The 17,481-nt window shown below is 29.6% G+C and overlaps 1 long non-coding RNA gene across 1 annotated transcript in view; it reads left to right on the forward strand.

The window, feature by feature from the left end:
- The window catches only part of LOC129969488 (uncharacterized), a 38,442-nt gene that overhangs the window by 8,791 nt on the left and 12,170 nt on the right, over positions 1-17,481 (forward strand). Inside the window, exon 3 of the long non-coding RNA XR_008784522.1 lies at positions 183-307. This is a non-coding gene — a long non-coding RNA (uncharacterized LOC129969488). The remainder of the gene's footprint in view (positions 1-182; positions 308-17,481) is intronic.

Consider the following 17,481-nt stretch of genomic DNA (forward strand, 5'->3'; position numbering starts at 1 on the left):
TGACGCTCTGTTTACAATTGCCATATCTCATATACTGGAGGGAGTGGCCTAAGTTTGTATGATCCGCCCTCTCATGCGCCGGACAGAAGCGCACGAGCCACCAGTTAAAAATAAAAAATGAAAATCTGGAAGAAAAAATAATAAAGATCGCAGATTATCAGTATTTGTTTTTCTTTTTTTAGGTAGATAAGTGGAGTGAGCGCTAAAATCCACCATGTGCGATTCAGCAGAGGACTGTTTGCGCAAATATTGATTCAAGTTCTGGAGATTAGAGCGTATCCTTGAAAGTGGGTGTCATAATATGGAGGTAGACTAAACACTTCTTTTCACGAATGTGGTGTCAAAAAAAAATCCAAATAATATTTGAAGATAAATATAACTTACTGCTAATGAAAATATATATTGTATAAATATAAACCGGTTTTTTGGAAAATTTTGGAAAGTTCTTGATGTTTACTGATACATAAACTTATTGATTGATTTTTGTAATTAGCGATGAAAAAGAAAGAACAAACGTGTTGAAATGTAATCTAATCGCAGTGCAATTATCCTTTATTTATTTTAATATTTTATTTTATAAAATTTGATCATTTTGCTTATCGCATGATAAACTGACTTTATGAAACTAGAAAAAAATTAACATAATTTTAATTATATGGGAAATCGAAGGTATTTAAAAATATCATATTCCATGATGGATAATTAAACATAATTTTGTATTCTTGCAATTACCAAGGCATTATAAAGATGATAAATATTTGTATTAAATTGTAATTTTTATACATAAATCTGTAGAGCAATTTATAATAAGCTTTTCTTAAATTATAATGATACGTTTGTTTAAAATTCCATAATCATATTTCGGTTTGAAGCAGGACCGAACAGCGAAATATAACGGCTCTTTATAAAAATTTTCAATCAACATTTTTTGGGTCAAATATTTCCTAGAGCTCAATTTTGCATGTAAAAGCAACAGAATATTACTTAATTAATCAGTATACAAGTCATACGAGCTCAGAAGAGGAAAAACTACTTCAAATGTTGTCTACGTCTAAAAGGATGCTGTTCAACTATAACGAAAAATAAATAAATAAAATTAAAATAAAATAAATAAAGGAGATTTGAACTTCTAGTCCGAAACATCGTAGCATGAAAATATTTTAGGATTGAATCGTATCTTACTATTTTTTTAAAAAAATTATTCTCACAACAATGGAAAAATATATGCAATTCAACAATAACTGCAAACACCCACAAAATTTTTTAAACTTTTGTCGCAAAGCATGTGCATATACATGCCATAATTAAAACAATGAAAAATATTTTAAATATGTTTGAAATATTAAATCTCCATCAAAAAAATATTTATAGTAATAAGATGTGCGTTCCTGTAAAGCTGAAGTATTGTATTTTAAATCGATGTGAAATAGTTGTCCGAAATATATCCCTAATGAAATTAATTTGTATCATTATTAGTTATTAAAATTAATTTATAAGTTATTGGGGTAAGACCGTTACCATTTTGTTACCATTGCCATCTCTCCAATAATTTTTATTTGAAAACTTTATTAAAATGATGAATAACATTTTTTTAATAAATACCCAAGAAGTGACTACACACCATGTTTGGTAGGTCTAGTCCTACAGTATATCGAATAAAGAAAAGCTGCTGAGAGTTTGGAGTGATTTTGCAGAGTAGCATCCAATCGGTAAACATTTTCACGTTAAAGGATGGTAAAGTACATCAAGAAGTGCCAGGCATTTATATTTCCCCATGATAAAAATAAGTTAATTTTAACCGCATATTTTTATATAGAAAAATATAAAATTATATGATAAAGTGTTTGCCATTGAATCAAATTATAAATTTTTCTTGTCTCTTCCTTTGAAAAATTTTAAATTGTCTTCGTCATAATTGCTTAAAATGCATAATTTTTTTATTAATGCAAATTAAAATAATTACATAAACAATGTATTCGGCGTTTCGCTCCATCCGTTTCGTTAAGAAATCCAAATGAATATTGAAAAACAACTCGCTACAAATATGATGTCCTTTCCATAATGCAATTGAAAAATGTTTACTATTCATAAGATTTTAATTCTTTGGAAGTCAACATGCGTCAATTAATCTTCTTAGAATATTTTTGTCGTTTATATTTTTTTAACGTTTTTATGTTATTCAGAACATTCTATTAATTTTTTTATTTTTATTTTTTGTAACTCAAAATGGTAATTTTGTCCCGAAAACTTATTTTAAATAAGTTATTAGTAGTTTTATACTTTCAGAAAAACTTCAAATTCGAAAGAAATAGAAAGTTCTTTTCAGTAAAATATCAGCAAATGTCATGAAATGTTTTGCGAAATTCATGAATTTAAACTACAACAGGCATTTTAGATTTCTTAAATTTACCTGGGCTTTTGCATCTCTAGTACCTAAAAACTAAAACAACCTATCATATCAAGATTCAATTAAAATTTAGAAAACATTTGGAATTCTAAAAAAGTATTTCAAACATCGATTTTACTGTACTATCATCGAATAAGTGTATTCCAAAAGCAAACCCATCAAAATGATCTTATTTCCAACAGTATTACAAACCTAAATTAAATTTCCATGCCATGCTGAAAAAAACGCCATTAAGTCATTAGCCATTACCGTATGAATCATATCACAACTAACTGGGAGATTTTCAACCAATGCTTGCACAATTCTGACTGCGCATTCAATTCATATAATGCCATAATAATAGTCATATAAAGTCATAATCATTATTTCATGCTGCATTGCAGGGGAGTGACATTATGCATTTTTCCCCCCTTGAAAAGTGGGTAATGGATTTTAGATCAAAATTGAAGGTGCTTTTTCCTTCTATCTCATGATTGAAGAGAAGTCCCAAACTCCATTTAGTCATGTTACAAGCGGTAACAAAGCGGTTTATCACTTCAATTTAAACTTCGTTATAATTTCAAATCTGTATGACATAAGTTTAATATTAATCATGCTTATTTCTATAAAAAACAGTGAAATATATCCTTATTTAAAAAAAAAAGGTTGATAAGGGAAATTAGAAAGATACATCTCTATATTAGACAACTGAAATTACCACTCCACATCACGATTTTATTCGAAAAAGGGGAAGCAATTTGAAAAACGTGCTATTTACAAAAATGATGAAGGAACGTTCTTTGTTTTTACTTATTTGTTGGAAGACAAAGTCTTTATCTACTCATTTCTCAAGAGCTTCTTTTTGACGAAAATATTTGTTAAATGTGCTGACCATGCTGCGCCATAAAATTGATCTAAGAATAGATCGAGATTAATCTCTTCTCACAAGAAGTCCTGATATATTTCATCGACGATACATAAAGCAACAAATATTACATCTCTATCAGTTAATACTGACTAACTCAAAACGAGAATAATGTAGTCATAGTCAGGAATAAGAAAAGATAGCTAAACATAAATATGGCTAGATTACATTCAGGATTCTTAGGAACGATTCGGGATTCTTAATCGCATTGATGAATCTATTATATTTATAGCTTTTCATTGATATTTTTGAAATGAAAAGAAGGATGACGAAAATTAAATGAATGATGATGTTGTGATACAAGACGGCAACATTTTTGTTTTGTTTTTGTTTCATGAATATAATGCTTTATTCATTCAGACTAAGAAGAAGCAACTCGGCTCTTTGGTTCTGCAAGATGAATTAACATTTCGGGAAGGTTATCACAAACTGGCTACTCTGACCCGCTGGAATATAACGCAACCGAAAAGAAATATAAGGAAAAGTCATAAAACATAAATAATGTCTTCTAAAATTGGGTTTCTCTTTCGTTAATTACCTAGTATGTTAAAATATAGTAAGAAAAGATTCTCCCAAAAAAGCACAAAAGACCCTACCGGTAAATCTGACTCAAATTCAAGTGATTTTTCTCCAGAAATATAAGAATAATAGAGTAAATGTCTTTACCGGAAATGGATGCATCTTTATTTAAATAAAATTTATATCTTTTTTTATTTGTATTTTTTCACTGTATCCAATTTTAATGCTGTTAATTGCTTAAAATGTATTTTTAAAGTTTCTAATATCTTCTATTTTATTATATACTAGCCGCCTTTGGCGACCAGCCGGTTCGCCAATCTTAATGTTCGTTAAAATTTTAATAATTAAATATTTTAGGCAATTCCAACTTTAATAGATTCTTCAGCAAAATATTTTAAAACTTCAAATTTTGATAGTCATATAATTCACTCATAATATTATAAAGGCCTTCAGTCATAACGTGATATGTATCTCTCTCATTTTCTGTTACCCCTCGTAGAATTTATGCTTTAAATTAAAGTGTAAATGATTAATCTGCAATTAATATAATAATATTTTTTACTGAAACAAAGCATTTTTTTTAATAATATGATTACTGATAATAGAGTCACTGAGCGTTTAAACTTTATGGGCACTAAAGAATATCTTTCTTAATTTATGTAATATCTCAAGAATTTGTCAACAAAATTTTCTCAGATTCATCAGGAACAGATCTATTATTTAACAATGTTTAATTTTAAATGCATCAAACACTAAGAAAATAAAATGAATCGTTTAAAATAATGGGTCGAAAACAGGTTTAAAAAAAGTACTTAAAAAATGATGTACTTAAAACTATAAGCATATTTAAAAATATATATAACTAACATGAATACAATTTACTTACAAAAGCATGCAACTAACCTAAAAATAATTTAAATCATCCGTTGATAACGGTTGTCATGGCAACAATCAAAATGCGCATGCGTGAATTTTCTTCGCCACTTACGGTAACGCAAATGCGTGAATTTTTCTACTCCAGTTGGGGTAACGCTATGCAGATTAGACATTTTTAATTTCCTTTATTCTGTGTTATTTTAATTCAAAAGTACTTCAGAATGAATCTGAAACATGGATTAATTAACAATGCTTAATTTTAAATGCATAAAACATTAAGAAAATAAACAGAATCGTTTGAAATAATCCGCTGAAAAATGTTAACCCTAGACTCATTACTGTTGGGAGAAAAAAAAACTAAAGCCTTACTTATTTGGCGGTGGGGAAAATGGAAGATTTTTTTGGCGGAAATATGGCGGTGGGGAAAATGGAAGATTTTTTTGGCGGGAAAGTTAGTTTTTAATTAATAATTAAAATTCTAATTATAATTTCAAAAAAAGGGACCCCAGGTGCACATTCCCGACCTCTAAGGTATACATGTACCAAATTTGATAGCTGTATGTCAAATGACCTTGCCTGTAGAGCGCCAACACACACACACACACACACACACATTGAGCTTTATTATAAGTATAGATAGATATAGATTTATGAAGCATTATAATTGTGAACTATAACGATTAATTTTATAAGATATTTTGAAATAACCTGTTGCTGTTTTTTTTTTTGTTTTTTTTTTAATTTCTTTGCTACAAAATGAGGACAAATAGTCGATATGATAAAGTTTAAACTCTTACATTTCATTATGTTATTCGCAAGTTAACACTTGTAAAATAATTTTTATAATATTCATTTAATCTTTAAAATTTAAAGAAAGAGAAGTTATTTCGCTGTATAAAAATAACTTTCTAAGTCGAATTTATTGACAGATTAACTTATTAATAATTATGTTAATGAAATCTGTTCTTTTAAATGAGCAGAATTAAAGAAAATAAAATAACTATAAAATTTAATTTACATTCAAAAAATGGTGGTTGAATTATTATTTACTTAGACAAACCAAACCGTAAGATTTTTCACTACCATGTAATTTTATTTAATCTGAAATATCAAACTGGTCAAATCTCGGTCTTTCCTTATCTAACTATTTCCTTAAAAAGTTTCATTATAAAGTTGGATGAAAAATTAGTCAAAATTTAACTCTATAAGAAATTACTTTTTGCAGAATAATACTCTTGAGACTTCATTAAACAAAATTGAAGCTTGATTTACAAAAATAAAGCGGGCCGCGGTGGCCTGGTGGTAAGGTCTCTGTTTCAGAACCGGAGAGTTTCAGGTCGTGCCAGAGGGTCTGGTGCACATTAAATCCGTCTGGGGAAAAACACCCTCCCTGTGGCATGGAGTAGAAGCTTGCAGAGGGGGTGCCAGCTCAGGTGTCGTTTTCGTCATCTGCCTGCGGCTAGAAATTACGAGGTTCGTCCCAAAATAGCCTTAGTGTTGCTTTAAAACTGGACGTTAATATAACTAAATCCAAAATATATCTTCAGTGTACGAATTTTTCTTTCTTATTACTCATTAAACGGGAAAACAAATGAAAATTAATTTTTTGAATTAATTGTTGTCAGTATCGTTATTCCTACCGCGTGGTAATTACTTTATACGATTAAAAAGGTAGAATCAAAGAATCTTTTACCGAACCAGTTCTCCGTTTAACATGTATTTCCTTTTATTAGTTGAGAAGAACCACTTCAAGAAGGAAATTACCTCAAACAAATGTAAGCTCTCTTCTAATTTTCTTTTTGTTCTGGTCCCTGGAATTTTTATAAAATATCTTTTCTTTCGTAGTTATAAATTTGCGATCTAAGTTAACTTTATTATGAGTAATAGTTTGCGATGAGTTTGTAATATTTCTTTATATCTTGAAAATAACAGATTACTTTATTTTAATTTGCAATCTGATGTATTGTTACAGTACAAACTACAATATACTTCTCTTCAAGAAAAAAAAAATTAAATTTATTTATTTAAAAGTAATTTACATTTCTGGACCAAAGTTCATAGTATGATAGTGTTTTTGTTTGATTCATCTCTCTTTAAATAAATCATTCCAAAAATTTGCTTTCAATTTTACTTACGACAACTTGCGCACAAAAAGTAATTCAGACAAAGGTATCATTTCGGCACACGTGTGTTTAAATCATAGACTGACTACTCCGACACACCCGAAGGCACACGGAAAAACTAGCATGACCGGACAGCAGTCACAGCAACACTGACGGGAACTGTGGTTGAGTCCTAAAGGCCATCACAGGTCACGGTACAACCCTTCCCTAAGGAAATGCGTCACGTCATCGATGGGACGTAGTCACCCCAACACTTCCGTATACCTTTAAGGGTGGCGAGAACCAATTACCATGCCGGAAGCTCATCCACAAATACAAGGTGCTCCTATCGAGAGCCAGCGTATGTTTAAATGTGGTAACTAAAAACAAAATATTATTATGAAATATAGTTTTAAAAAAAATCAATAATATTTGAAAAACAATTGCAAAGATAAGAAGTGGCATTACAGAAAATAATTTTGTTCCCTGAAATTTAAAATGATATAAAAATACTTTTTTGTTCTATATATTCATCACAGTTATTTTGGAAAAATACTAATATTTCGATTAATGTGAAATTGAAAGTCTGATAAAAAATTTTGCTGTGGGTACCTATTATATCAAAAGTAAATATTTGCCAATTTTAGTTGTTCTATGCCCAACGGCTGACCCAACATATAACCAATATACCATGTTAAAATTAAGAAGAATAAAAGGCCCGATAAAAATTATTTGGTTAGTATATAAGCATACATGTATTTAAAGTATTGTAGATCCGAGTCTTATATAATAAGTTATTTTTTTCATAACATGGACAAATCAGAGATACAAAGAAAATCGCAATGTATGAACGACAGGGTTATTTTGGTAATCATTTTCACTATAAACATTAAAACAGTCTTTGATAAACATATTAATAATGAATTGTGAATGGGATAATTATATATGTATTTTATACTTTGAAATTTTGCGCAATTTTGTTTTTTGCTATTATTATCATTCATTTTTATGATTAATTTTTTTTTACTTCACTTCGCATGTACAATGCTTGAAGAAATGGAATTTTGTGATACATTTTTATAGGCTTCCTTATATTTTTGAATTCATTCTGAATTTTTCTACAGTTACATGGTTTCGACAACAATAAATTATTTAAGAACTCTGAGTTACGGGTTAATACATAAATTTAGCTAAAAACTGATTTCCGAGAATCTAATAATTAATATTTCTCAAATCTAATTATTAATATTTGAGAAATATTAACTATTAGATTCCGTAATATTAACTATGAATTATCAAGTATATTAAAGATTAAATATTTAAATAATATTTTTATGTGTAGTAATAATATACCCCTTTTGTATTAGGTTTTTCATAGTTCGGTTGTTGAAGTTAATTAGTCACATAATAATAGTATCAAAAGGAAATAAATGTAGAAACAACATTTATTATCAAAAATATAGGTGAAAATATGCAATAAATTTTAAAAAATCTCCTCTTGATCTTTATTTTGAATGTTTCCATAATTTTTGGATTTTTCAATAAATTTTGTAGCGGCATTTGAAATGTGTAGGTAGGATTATTGAGCTGCGAAACGTTTCGTTCTTATTCTCTTCTGTAACAGATGATTCAGTGATACTTTAAAATCGATTTATGGCTTTTTTATTTCTAATTTCGGAATTATGTAAATTTGAGAATTTCAACGGATAGATCTGTTGATTTTCGGGCGTCTCTCTTATTAAGAGAAAAACCTCCAGGTTTTTCTTCATAATCTTTGAATTTATGTTCACATTTTTTTTAGAGAATCAATATCAGCATAAGATTCACCCTGACAAATATTTTCATAAGCACATTTTCAAGTTCTTGATATGGTTATTTTGTTGTACATAAAATGCTTTGCAGCTAACGCAATTTCACCTTTCTGCAACTTTTCACTTTTCTTTTGATGCACCAAGAATTGAATAATCACAGTTCCATCTTTACTTGAAAACTCTCTTTTTTCATTTTACTTATACAGTCGGCTGATAATCAAATGAAATGAAAACAGTTTATCTGTTTGGCTATTAGTGGAGGGAATTAGAAAAATAGTTATGATTCGTAATAATTAGGTGAGTCAAAAATTTCAGAGATGTGTTAAAACAAATGATAAATATTTTGAGACATTGACTGATGGCTGCGTAATTGAGCACAACATTATCTACAGCTGCCTCCGCCAATAATTCCCATTTAAATATTCTTTTGCTATTTCTATTATGAAACAGAGGGAATGCGAAATAATTATCTTGAAACCTAGCAATATCATAAAGATATTAAGATCAAATCTAAATGATAAAAATCAAATATTAAAATATACTATAAGTGATAAATTTAATTCTAGTATTTCCATCTGAATCTCAGGAATGTTAAGGTCCATATTTTAACATCCATATTTTTGATAAAAAAATTAGCCAAAGTCAAAATTTAAAAATATATTAAAATTGTTTTCTTATTACAAAAATATTAAGAACGGTAATTAAATATTTATTACATTTTAACACGAGTTCTGATTGAATATTATTTAACATATTAACAAATTATAACATATTAACTAAATATAAACTAATTATAATTTGTGAGAAATAGTCAAGTTATATTATTTATTTTTAGAAATTTAGAATATTAATAGAAGATAATTATCTTCACGATGAAAATTTTCCTTTAGGATATTGATATAGCTATAAGGGAAGTCGGATGATTTGATACAGTTATTTCCGTGGCAACAATATTGGCTACATTTGACTTCTTAAAACTACAATGAATATCATAAGAAATAAAAATTGAAAAATAAAAAAGTAATATCTATAAAAACTTTAAAAAATAAACATTTTTATCAGTGTATTAAAAAAAATGTTTTTCTATCAACATAAAAAGGTCAAATAAAATTAAAATAAAGCATTTCTCTTTCGCATATCCTAAAATGTAGCACTCAAAAAATAATATTCGGCTTCTCCTTCTATACAGTCACTCCAAGCCAAACTCGGACATCAAAGAAAAGATACTAATACAATCAAAATTTGTAAACTAAAAATGATAAGAAATTTAATTAAATGAATTTTCAATAGCATATTTATTGCAATTATAAAAGCAAATAACAAAAATTATAAATTAATTCATTTTAACCAGAAATTATGGCAAAAAGCAAAATAAAAGAAAAAATAATGCACAAGCCAAACTCGGACGGATAAGAAAATTTTAAAAACTAGTAAATATTTCAAATGAATAATTGTTTTATATGTAAGTCCTTGTTTTTATAACCATTTTAAGACACTTAGGCATAAATTAATTTTTTCACAAAAATTAATTTCAATATTTTTTATTCCTGCAAAAATACTTTTTTCAATTCATCTTTACAGGAAATGGAGTGTTTCCAGACTTTTTTCTTCAGGTATTTCAATAAATTTTCGATGGAATTTATATTGGGGCTTTGGGGTGGAGTGTCCATGACGAGAGAACACTTATATAGAAGCCAGTAACGCACTCGATAAGCATTATGTTTCGAATCATTATCCTGATAAAATCGCCAGTTGTTGGCAAGAGAAAGTTTCAGCACACATTATCGAAAATTTTTCTTCAAAATGTCGAGGTATACATTCCGATCCATTCTCCCTTCAATAAAATATAGGGTTCCTCATCCAGTAGTTGAATTCGAGCCCCTGACCAATACTGATCCACCACCATGCTTCACAGTTGCTTACAAATTTTTTTGTGCGAAATTTCTCCTTCGATTTTCTCCAGACGCAAGGCTTGCCATCGGATCCAAAAATGACGAATTTGTTCTCACCAGTAAATAAGACATTTTTCCAATAAGAAAAATCCTTGTTTTCATGTTCCTTGCGAATTTAAGTCCTTATTTTGCGAATTTAAATCTTAGTCTGATTTCGCTTTCTTATGAAAAGCTTTTATCTGATTTTACCCCCATTGAGATCTGTCTTATGGTGCATATTTTTATATTGTTCATGGGCTAAATTTTTTTCCTAATTCTTTTTTAGCAATAATAGATGGGTATGGTGCACTGAGTAATGGATTTGCTTTTACTTTTCTGATTAAATGTCGATCATCTGCTTCTTTGAAAATCTTATTGTGGGCTAGCTTAGGCATATTTTCTACCTGATTATTGGTTTTAAAGCATTTTATGATGTCATTAAACGTTGAATGACTTCTGTGGGCAATCTCTGATATTTCTGGCACTTACTTTCCATTTTCAGCATGCTTAATAACAAATTTTCTTAACTCAATGCTCGTTTGGCCTCTTTGCCCTGATATTTTAATTAAATTATTATTTAATTCCACAATAAATAAAAATAACACAATTGGAAAGTTCCCCTGAAGAATTATAACATTAATCGTAAAAGTGGAAGTAATTTTTACCCAATAAGTTGCAATTATTTTGTGCTTAATTGTGAGATGTCCGAGTTTGGCTTACGGACTCTTTTTCACAAATTATAATTTTATGACTAAATTTTTAATTATAATTTATGAATTGGCGCTATTTGACTTTGTTTTCAGTTGCACAATACATTCACTGTCAAAAAAATCTTTATTTTTTTTTCTAATTCATTTTAGCTAAAATATTTTGGCAAAACAAGTTTTTTTCCTGTGGTGTCCGAGTTTGGCTTGTAGCGACTGTAGTTCCATAGTTACATTTCTCATTCTTACCAAAGAATTTCTTCTAATGCATTTTGAAGATAGCGTGCCCAGAAAAAGTTTGATTAAGGAAAACAAAACACCTTTTAACCTCTTCAAGTCTACTTTCTTCAAAAATTATCTTTTAACTTTACTTTTTTATAGTTAGACTATTCCTGTTGAGAAAGGCTCATTGATTTTTAAAAAAATTCTTTTGAATCGAAAATTTGAATTAAAAAATCGAAGCCGTGGGTATATTACAATTAGCATTTTTGGTTGCGAACTTCGTTAAGGTCATTGGTTCCAAATGTTATTTAGTTTCTTTGTCTTTTTTTTATTATTATTATTTAAATCTGTTTTTTCATTCAGAAATTCTAAGGCTATAAGAGGGATTTTTTTTTTCATTTGAAGCGATTGTACATTTATCAGATTGTTGTTCGATTTTGCATTCAATAGCAAGCTTTATGGCTGAGATTTTAGCCATAAAAATGGAATAATTATCTGAAGGTCTATATGTTTTGTTTTTAGATTCATTTCTCATTAGTAAAATTTACAAAACCACATCCCAGCCTTATTACCTAATTTTGATCCATCTACGAAAATATTTTTCTCGGATTTCCTTTCCTAAATGTTCCGAATTCAGTCTTTGGGCCTCCCACTCCTGAATTGAGTTCTGTTATATTTCGATTCGGAAAAATTGTAAACCTAAACAATAATGTATCTCTTTGAATTCCTTTGAACATTAATTACAACTAAATTTCTTTCTTTGATAAGAAACCTAAATAAAAAAAATTATAGTAATCTACGAAGGTGGTTCATTCTTTACTGAACCTTGTCTTTAAATCGGTGGACAGTATTCACAATTTCTAAATACTGATGCCCCATCAGAAAAGTCTCTGTAATTGAAAATTTATATCTTTATCATATGCAATTTCGAAAATAAAGGCTGGATAAAGATAACACATTATACGCCGCATATTATTGCCCAATTTTCTTTTCAAATCTTCTATTTTAGAATCTTGCTATATCGTTTTGTTCAAATGAGCGCATCTCTATAATATGATGATATCGCAATAAAATATGATATGATATCATGATATATGATATGATCAATATGATATCGCAAATAAATCACACTTAGATAGCATAATAATTTATGAAATACATTGAACATCGTATTTTAAATTCATTCTAAGTCTCAATTTAAAGTTTATAAACAGTTACAATTGCATCTTTTTTTTTTTTTTTTGTAATCAGTTTCTGTTTTTTAATTGGCAGTTATTCTGATGTAAATATCGATAGGAATTGTATGTAAAAGAATCGTGCATACTTAAAAACATTTCATTCGAAATGCCATCCCATTCCCTTTAACCTATAAGATGCGCCTGTCTTATAATGATCTCAAATCCGATTAAACCTGATTAAGTAACGAAAGTTGTTGTAGAAAATATCATTCACACTGACAGAGTGTTTAGTAAATTAAAAAAAAAAAACACTATTTGCCTTACATTTTATATGTAAATATATAGTAGCATTAAAAGTTGCGTTTCTTTGCAATGAAATATTCTCTATTCATAATGCTCACGAACACTCAAATCAAAACTCATCATAGAATTGAAACAAATAGCGAGCCATTAACTCAAAAAAATGCATGGCGAATGAATATTTTTTTTTAAAGAAATGCAGAAAATATTAGCATTTTTACTTTTGATTCTTACTTTTTTACTTTTTTGATGATTTTTACTTTTTCCCGAGAAATAAGAACATGATAAATCAATATAAATATAAAATAATAAAAATTAGAGACCTCCGTTCATTGACTTTGCTATATGTTCGTACTTAAGTTTATATGCAGATCAATATATTAGACAATTTACTCTATAAAGAACCTATCTTAGTTGCTGTATGGCAAAATAGCTGTTGGGATTTCACACCCGATAATGATGCAGGCCAAACAAGAGAGGATGTTTTTAAATCTGTACAGCATTATAGATGATGGCGGATAATTATATCATCAAAGACTTCCTTCCATTCATTAGAAATTATAGATTTTGTTCCATAAATTTTTAAGAAACCTTCCAATCATTTTCGAAATTCTGGGTTTTTATATTTAAACAAATGCTACTAAAAATTTCGACTTTTCTAACTGGATATTTTTTACAAATGTGCGGATATCTGTTTGCTATTTTTCACTTAAATCTCTTGAAAATATGATGGAGACTATCTTTTAGAATTCTTAATTCTCTATCAAACTTGTGAAACTATATCCTTGAATGTAAATTACATATTTCGTACACCCTTTCCTCTGCATCTGAATCACTCATTTGATGATCTTGGTCTTCCAGTACGTTGTCTCTGTTGTTGTTGTTTATAATGGCACTTGCCAAGTAGAAGCTCGCTGAAGAGCCGGGGGTGCGTCTCTTGTTTCAGTAGCGCCAACTAGGGCCAAGAGTACGTCTTAGCTACTCACGCATCACATTCGCTTGCACAACCCTTTTTTACAGGGGGACACATCCACACATCTCACAGATAGAACAGATGAAGAACAACCATGCCCGAACCCGGACTCGAATTCAGGACGCTCAGGTCACAGGGGAAGACGCGCTATCCCTATGCCAGGGCGCCGGCTTTTTATAATGGCACTTGCCATGGACAAGCTCACTGACGAAGTCAGCGATTTTAAGCCAAGGGAGCGTCTCTTGTTTTAGTAGCGCCAACTAGGCCCAAGAGTACTTATTAGCTACTCACGCATCACGTTGTCTCTGAACATTCTTAACAGTTCCATTTACTTCAAACCTATCTCTGAGGAAGGAGTTCAAACGGATAAGAGTGGAATTCACTTCAAAATTGTATTTGCAATTCTAACACGTCACCATATTTCTAATGGTGCATTGATATAAAATTTCCTTTTTGAAAGTTAATATAATTTCGATCATCCAATATCGCTGAATACATTTTTAAAAAAAATTCGAATTCGAGATTTTGACAAATCTGCGCATTTTAATCCCCCCTGAGTTCAAAAAAACACATTTTTGGAAAAATCTGTTTATCCGTTCGACTGTCAGTCTATGATAAAGATAATTCAAAAACACTTTGAGTTAGATGAATGAAATTTGGCGTTTGTTTCTCACAGCAAATTTGCAGAATTTTTTTTTTTAATTTTGAGCCAAGTCCATTTAGAGGAAGTCAGTCCTTTCGGCTTTTGAATATATTTTACAAGATAAATACAGAAGAAAACTAGATGGATAAAATTCTGTGCACATACTTAATATGTTTAGCGAAGACACCTATCAAATTTTGAACCGAATCGAACAAAGAGTTGACCATATCAGTCTGAACTTTCAGAAACATGTAAATGCGATAGCTCAAAAACGCAGTGATTTAAATATGTCAAATTCGATATGTGATTTTTTTTATTACTACAAGTTTAATTCTTTGCTAAATTTTTGTTTCAATGAGTTGGGAAAAACATTTCTAAAACACAAATTCGATTGTCATGTATTTTTAACCGCCGCATTTCATGTAAATTGACAAGAAACTCACCAAAAATCACAAAATAGATTCAGTGAATATTTACTTGACGCGAATGAATTCTTACCTATCACGAATATTTCGTATATACTGTACGTCAATACCATACAAGGCTTTCTCTAATATAACGCCTTTCTTGGAGAATTTGAGAAAAAGATTTGGCACCCGCTGGTTGTCAGATATATTTACCGATTTAGAACTATTGGATTTGCAGACGCATTTTATGAACACGCCATCTTTCAGATCTTTAGTCTATCTTCAGCAACTGTCATTCAATTAAGCTTCTTGATGTCAGAGCTATTTAGAGATTTTCTGGAATAGGCAATCATAAGAAGGAGGGAAATGGACAGTAATCAGAAGATTGTTGATAAAATAAATTGTGTTTACTTGTCGATCCTGTGCAGCTGGGGGTGATTTTAGTGGAAATCAGCTATGTTTAATCTGATGTCTTACTCGTTTTCCTCTGGCTGGAAGTCCTCCTTGACATGTCAAAGGTCTTTCGGTGACATGAAGCACTGATGACAGATCAAATCTGAGTGATAGATTATCTTCCCTGGTTATCTATAACGTAGTACTACCTACACAGAGAACACCTCTCCATACCACCCCCGCTCTCTTCTGCCACTATCAGTCTGCTTCTTAAACATACGAGTGGGTGTGGGGTGGAAAAAGTTTAAAAAAACAAATCAAACCCGGGACTTTCAGTTCACGCAATTCCACATATTTCTCTTATATGAGGCAATCAAAAATAAAAAAAAATAAAAAAATCACCAAAAAAATTCGAACTTGAGATTTTAATGAGTCTTCAGATTTCAAACCTACCTAGGACCGAAAAGCACACTTCTGGAAATACACCTGTCTGTCTGTATGTGAACATGATGTTCAACAGCACATGAAATTTGTCTATTACCTTTACACCCAAAATTTGTAGATTTCTTTCAAATTTTTACCAAATCAATTCAGACGAGGGCTGCTATTCGAATATAAGCAAATACGATTGCTACAAAATGAAGAGAGTTGGACGGATAAAATTTGGTTCACAAATTCAACATCTGAAATATGCTTATGTGCAAACCTAATCCATGAAAGGTCTGGGCTTTGTTGTTTTGTATTTTCATTTTATGGATACAGTTGCAGCTCGGTGCCAAAATTTTGCTTCCAATTGGTTAATAAAAAGATGTTCCAAATTATATATTTCATATTCCGCTATTAACCGCATCCCAACGATTAATCGTCGAAGATCACATTCTATTAGGCTCTTTTTTTTAACTATTGTTTGAAAATAGCATGCTGTTAATAATATATAAGAATATTTATTAGAATATGCAAAAAAGTTTCAAGAAGGCTTTCCCATTATGAGAAGAGAGAAGATTTCAATAATCAAAACTCTATTCCAGGAATTTAAGGAATTTATATGTGTCAGACATGCTTGAGACGGAAAATGTTATGATTTTGGAATGTTTGATTTGTCCGTCCCTCTTTCTGTTTCTTTGTGCAAAAAGATAATGCAATAAAGTAATGAATAGACAAATGTAATTTTGTGTATGGTATTCACACTGAAAGTATTAAACATTAATAAATTTTGGAAAAAATTTGTCAACTTGAAATTACAAGTACCATTCATATGAATGGTAATAAAATGTTAAAGTGAGCAACGTTCATATAAATGTTAATAAAATATTAAATATTAAAGTAAAAAACGTCCATATAAATGTTAAAGATAACTCCAAAATAAAATTAATTTACTTGATGAAAAATAGCAAATGCTTTTAACCTTAAAGTTGCAGGTGCATATATGAAATTTTGGAAGAACAAAACCGTCAAAGTGTTGTCTGATTATAAAATTGACTGAAAATAAAACTTCTTTTCAGAAATTTCATTCACTCAACTCAACGCCTCATTGCGAATAGCGCAGTGTCATTTTAGAGACAATTTTGTAAAAGTTTTAATTTCTAGAGTTTAAGATGCAATGAATTAAAAATAATCTACAACAATGAAATCGTTTTAATTGCATGGCATTTCTATTAACAGATACTGAGTGTTACTAAATGGAAAATTTTCCATGACTATTTTTTTTTGTACTAAAAAGTATAAATTTCCTTTGGTAATGATGGTAATTAGTATAGAGTGCCTAATCGTATACGCAGCATTTCGGAGTTGCAGATTTGATGAAACCCATGATGAAATATTTGTAACAACAATAAAAACAATAAGAAAGTATGTATTTTTACCACAATGAAATATATTGTTGTTAAATAAACTTACAATTAGATTAAATAAGTTTCAAATGCAATCAAATTGGAAGTTGAGGAGGAGAAATGATATTTTGAAGTTTAAGCTTATTTCATTCATTTTTGTGTCGTAAAATATTTCAATAAATATGGTGAAAAAACGCCAAAATGTGATTAATTTTTAATTAATAAATTTAATTAAACATTCAAGAAAATGTAGCCGATGTCCATATTTTCCCCTTCCACGAT

This window comes from Argiope bruennichi, chromosome 5, assembly GCF_947563725.1.
Source record: "Argiope bruennichi chromosome 5, qqArgBrue1.1, whole genome shotgun sequence".
NCBI lineage: Eukaryota > Metazoa > Arthropoda > Arachnida > Araneae > Araneidae > Argiope > Argiope bruennichi.